This window comes from Cicer arietinum, chromosome 6 (genome assembly GCF_000331145.2).
Source record: "Cicer arietinum cultivar CDC Frontier isolate Library 1 chromosome 6, Cicar.CDCFrontier_v2.0, whole genome shotgun sequence".
NCBI lineage: Eukaryota > Viridiplantae > Streptophyta > Magnoliopsida > Fabales > Fabaceae > Cicer > Cicer arietinum.
The window spans coordinates 50,044,808-50,051,168 of NC_021165.2; positions in this window are offsets into that span (position 1 = coordinate 50,044,808).

A 6,361-nucleotide genomic window follows, 5' to 3' on the forward strand; every position below is an offset into this window, starting at 1 on the left:
TCTCATTAACGTGCTAGCTCTCAAAGTTGAGATTTGGTTATGTGGTACCCAACAACGTTTTCCTTGAAACGAGAAGACTGATTGTCCTGGCATCCCAAATTTCACCACTTTGTTATGATAATCCAAAGTGGCATGATGCAAGGCCAACCAATCCATACCCAAAATCACATCAAAGTCTATCAAGTCAATAACTACTAAATCTATCGGCAACACTTTGCCATCAATAGTTATATCACAAGAACGATACACCGGCTTAGCAAGAAAATTTCCTCCAATAGGTGTAGCTACAACAAAAGCCTCTTATAAAGAAAACGAAGATTTACCAAGTTGAGTAGCAAACCACGAGGATACAAAAGAATGTGTAGCTCTAGGATCAAACAAAACATGAGCATTTCTAGAACAAATAGAAAGTATACCTGTAACTACTACATTGGATGTCTTAGCATCTTGACGAGTCAAAGCAAACACTCGAGCCTAACCTCTTTCTACTGGTATCTGACATCTACCACCAAATCCTCTACCTCTCTACTGAGATGTTTTTGAACCTCTAACATAAGAATTTCCACTTTTTCGCACATATGCAAAATGAACCTGAGAAGATGCCAAAGCTGTTGGTGTTGATGCATAACTAGAGGATGGATGTGTCATGTCTACAGGACAATCCCTCCTGATGTGACCTACTTGGCCACATTGATAGCACACCTTACCATTACCATCTCTGGAACAATTTCCAAAGTAAAGCCTACCACAAATAGAACATTGTGTACATGAAACACCAGAATGTCTTTGAGGGAAAATGGATTGTGATGCTGCTCAAGAATATGATATACGAATTTGCACTGTCCCCAAAGACTGCCAGCTATGACCACCTCTTTGAGACTTGAGTCTTTCTTGCCCATGATAACCAAACATAGATCCACCACCGCGAGTTGGATAGTTACTGTAAGATTCTTCAACCCTTTGTTTCTTCTGTGAATCTTGTCTATTACCTTCTTTTTCCTTTTGACGTTGCTCAATCTGAAGTGCCAAACTCAAAACCTCAACAAAAATAGAACAATTAGACCCAACCACAGATCTGAATAAGTAATCCTTCAATCCTCAGATGAACCTCTTAACACGCATCTCCTTAGTGATAGGATAAGGAGCATGTCTAGAGAGTTGTGTAAAACGAGCACTATAATCTGAAATTGTCATACCCTCTGTTTGCTCCAATCGTTCAGACTCATGACCTAATCCAAAAACGAGCCATGAACAACTAAGAGAACTCTTTCCATGCTAACGGAGGTGGTCCCATTTGCCTACCACGTGACACTATATCAAACCAATCACGTGCCACACATATTAGCTGAAATGAAGTCAATTCTACTGCTCTTACTTCAGAACAACTCAATGCTCTCCAAAGCCACTTTAGACTATCAGTGAATAGTTGTGGGTCCTTAGTCTCACTAGACCTCAAAAAAGTAGAGGGTTTAAGCTTCATGAAGTCTGGTAAAGTAACCTCAATACCCCTCGTTGCATCAGTTGTCTAATGCTTAACTTGTCTAATCTCTTGTTGACCATTGAGATTTTCATGTCTTTGATCACCCTCATGTTGTTATCAGATGACAACCCCAACAAGTTGTTGCACAACATGTTGTAATCCCTACAGACCAACAGCAAACTCTTCCATGGATGGATTTCCGCGACTCCTCCTAGGTACCTCAACATTGACATCCAAGCCACGTCCGCCAACATTAGCTCTACGCCTATTTTGAGCATGAAATGAAATACGACCACGTTGACGAGCGCCTTGGGCTTGGGAAATTGACTCATCAACAATTTCCCTTATAGTAGGATTCCTATTCTTGGGTGGCATTCTCACCTAATCAAAGAACATTGACAAAAAATTGAACAAGACGACAAGAAAATGTTGAAAGATAGTGATGATGAATTTAAACACATATTTAGACAACAAATGAGACTCTCGTAGAGTGCTAATAGCCCTCGCAAGTAAGTTGTGCCCGAGTACACATTTTACTAACAAGAATCTATTATCACCCTATGTTTGCAGCTATTAGGACCTACGATCGAGCTTTGATAACAACTTTGTCACGACCCAAAAACTAAATATCGTGACCGGTACACAAGCTATACTCCTAGCCTGACAAGCCTATCAACTAACTTAACACTTAAACAACTAAATCATTCAATAACCATTTCATTAAATATATATAATTTTTCTCGAAATTATATATATAAAATCCCAACTTTATAAAATCCCTGTTTACAATATTAACTCAGTCAATTCATATTTCAAAGACCATAATCTAATTTTTTAATACATTGCCCAAAAAGACTTCTATACTCAAAATAGCTGCAAATTACATTAGACTCAACAGACTTTATAAAAAATGTTTCTCGATCAAAGAGGCCTACCAAAAAGAAATATGGTTGAGACTTGAATCTTCTAACAACTTGCTACTCAGCTGCCTACGAATCTTAAAAAATTAAACAACATGAAGGGGTAAGTCACAAAGACTTAGTGAGGAGACAACAACTACCATCAACTAGAAAGGAAACACAAAAAGGCACGAATAACTGTTTTACAATCTTGTGGAGATTATGCTATACACATAATAAAACCAGTAAACTTATAATTTAGTTGTTCAGAAAGATATATTAAAAATTCTATTAATAGCAAAGTGAAATAAAAATGAATAACCTTATAATCATCATAAAAATTAAACAAGTAAAAATACAAATTCTTGGGAACTAAGAGGTGGCTTCATCTCATTGATAGTCTTTTCCACCTAAGGGTGGCTCTATCTAATGAATAATCCTTTCCACCTAAGGGTGGCTCCATCTAATGGATAGCCATCTCCTCTCAATCCTACAACACATCATCACACATCAATTAGGGAGCTTACTTCTCGTTGATAGCCCTCTCCTCCTACGAGTGACATTTCTCATAGGGGAGGCTCCATCTAACCGGTTACTCTCCCTAAAAACACGTATTTAAAATCATCTCTCATTTCATCGTAATTCATGGAAAACATATTCAATCATATAACAATTCACTATTTAAATACTTTTAACTCATATGTAAATGAAACTAATATCATATTATATAACAAAGACCATTAAAATAACAAAGACCTATAATGAACCCTAACTCTAAATCAAACACGCGAAAATTCAAAATAAAGAAGAAAATACATATAACTAAGCAAATATTTCAAATATATATTTAATATAAAGTTTAAACTAACATAAAAAAAATATAAATCTAAATTTACAGGTGATGCGAGAAAGGTGGCCACATGGTCAAGTCACGTTTTCGTCGTGGATGTGGTACGATAATGGTGGTCGCGAGTCCGAATTAGGCTAAATTAGGCTGCAATTTCATGGGAAAAATCTTCAAACTTAAAAACAACAAGCTAAGAAATTCACCAGTTCATTTACTACCCATGAAGAATACTAACAAAACACATCAAAATGAATCAAAAGGGTCAGCAAATCATGACTCAAAAGTTCCAACAAGAAAAAGCATCTCAAGAACCTCAATTCAATTACAACAAAACCAAAAAAATTTAGATGATGTTACCAAGAATAATAGCTATAACAGTCTAAGAATAAGTGTTACCAAGAATAACAAAGAATTGAATTCTATTTCAACAAATGATGCTTGTGGTGGATGATGTGGACTAAATTTTGTTTCAACAAATAATTGAATTCTGTTTCAACAAATTCTAAAATAAACCCTAACTCTCAATGAAACTCGCTAAAATTCAAAATTAATCCCTAAAATGAACCCTAACTCTAAATCAAATACGCGAAAATTCAAAATAACACAGAAAATACATATAACTAAGAAAAATATTTCAAATATATATTTTATATGAAGTTTAAACTAACATAAAAAAAAAAAACAGAAATCTAAATTTATCGGTGATGCGAGAAAGGTGGTCACACGGTCAGGTCACGCTGTCATCGTGGATGTGGTGCCATAATGGTGGTCGAGAGTCAGAATGTTCATTGAGGTGAAGGATATGAAGGCAAGAGGGCAAAGGTGAGAAAGTGATAGATTAGGGTTCGAGATTGAACGAAGGCGAGAAGACAACGAATTGGGGTTCAAGATTGATCGATGACAAGAAGGAGAAAACAACGGATTGGGCTCGAGATTGAGAGTTTAGAGATTTAGTGTTTTGACAAACTGGTTTTGGGTGAAAGATGAGAAGGGGTTTAACATATTTTGGGTAGAGGGGAGAGAAAAAAACTAATGTTTTGGTTCAGTACTAATTTACTTTTTGGCTCCATTCAAATTTTGAATGATTTTATAGCACTTGTATAATAAGCTCTCTAATAGGTCCTTTAATTATGTGAAAGCGCAAGTCTTTTACAGCGCTTGTATAAAAAGCGTTCTAATAGGTCATTTAATTATGTGAAAGCGGAAGTCTTTTACAGCGCTTGTACAAAAAGCACTTTAAAAGCTATGTAACATAAGGTGGGAGCGCTATATTTTACAGCGCTTCTGTTTAAAGCGCTCCAAAAGCGCTGTAAAACATTATGGACGACGCTTCAGTTGACAACGTTTTTAAAAAAACGTTGTAAAAGCCTTGTAAAAATTATGTGCAAGCGCTATGTGACCCTATATGACCTTACAACAGCGCTTTTTCCACAACGCTTGTCAAAAAAGCTTTGTTGTATCCTCCGTTATTTATAAAATATTATACAACAGCGCTTGTATTTAATAAGCGCTATAAAAGGCGTGCTATAAAATGTCATTTTTGGCGTAGTGAACACATTTTGTTTCTCACTTTCTAGGCATATTTTTGACTATTGGGATGTTAGGAGACTTATTCCATAGCAGAGAAACTCAAAGGCCGCCGTTTCTAACACCATTGGAGCAGTTTTATCAAGGAGCATTCATGAATATTTCTTGTAGTTCTTCTCTAATCTCTATCTTTTCTATCACTGTCATGAGTAACTAAACCCTATTTGTTAAAAATGAGTGTAACAAGATGAAGTTCTTATTTTTCTGATTTGATTTCTAGTTATTTGAATGAGTTTATTGAATTATTTTTCTCATCTCCGTGCTTAATGTTTTTTATTGCTTGATCAACATTAAAATGTTCTATGATTCGCATTTTGAAACGGAAGTGGACTTTACGAATGCTTGAGATAAGAAATTCATGATATTGTAGTCTAGGGATAGATGTAAGTCATGAAACCAATTAAATTAGTTGCAAAGGAAATAATTTAACAAGAGAGTTCATGTACGGTAAGGCTTAATTCTAATCTTAAATCCATTAAGGAATTAGGGGTTACTTTGGAATTAAAGGTTCTATCACTAAGACATTAGGACAAAAATAATAAAGAGAATTAGGTAATAATTCAATAAAGGAATTCAATAACTAGGATCAAATTAAACACCAAGGTTGGATTCGAAGTGAAACTCATCCTTGACATTATTCTTGTTATAAAGGATCAATTTTATTACCATTGTTAGTTTTTAATATTATTTCAATCAAATCATAAACTTTTTGTTCTATTTTCGTAACTAAATATAATTCAATAGTAAAATGAAATCCTTGAGTTCGACACTCGGTAATACCTTTTTAATTATTACTTGCAACGATTTAGTACACTTGCTGAAACGCTATCAGTTTCCTCAAAGATTAAAAAGGAAGAAACTGATGAAAAAAAATCGGTAAGTTTCTTGATGTTTTTAAAAAAATGCAAATTAACATTCCTTTTGTAGAAGCACTAGAGAAGATGCCGACATATGCCAAGTTCATGAAGGTGATTCTGTCCAAGAAAAGAAAAATCGGCGGTTAAACAATGAAGCTTGCCGAAGAGTGTAGTGCAATCTTACAGATGAAGTTGCCACCAAAGCTCAAGGACCCTAGAAGCTTCTCTATCCCTTGCGCTATTGGAAATTGAACTTTTGGGAAGGCCTTATGTGATCTTGGTGCTAGTGTAAGCCTTATGCCCCTTTCCATATACAAAAAGCTAGGCATTGGAAGAGTCAAAGACACATAACTGATGTTACAGTTTACGGATCGCTCAATGAAACAACCATGTGGAGTGCTGGAAGATGTGTTGGTCAAAGTGGATAAGTTCATTTTTCTAGTGGATTTCGTGGTACTAGACATGGAAGAGGACAATTACATTCCTTTGATCTTGGGGAGACCATTCTTTGAAACTGGGCGAGCTATGATTGATGGCACCTTAATCTTAATGGTAAATGAAGAAACTGTCACTTTCAATATTCTAAAAGCCATGGAACATTCAAAAGAAAGAGAAGGGTGAAATCAAATCAAGATTTTTGATGCGATAGTCGACGAAGAATTTGAGTATCAAGCACCCATTTTGCCATTAG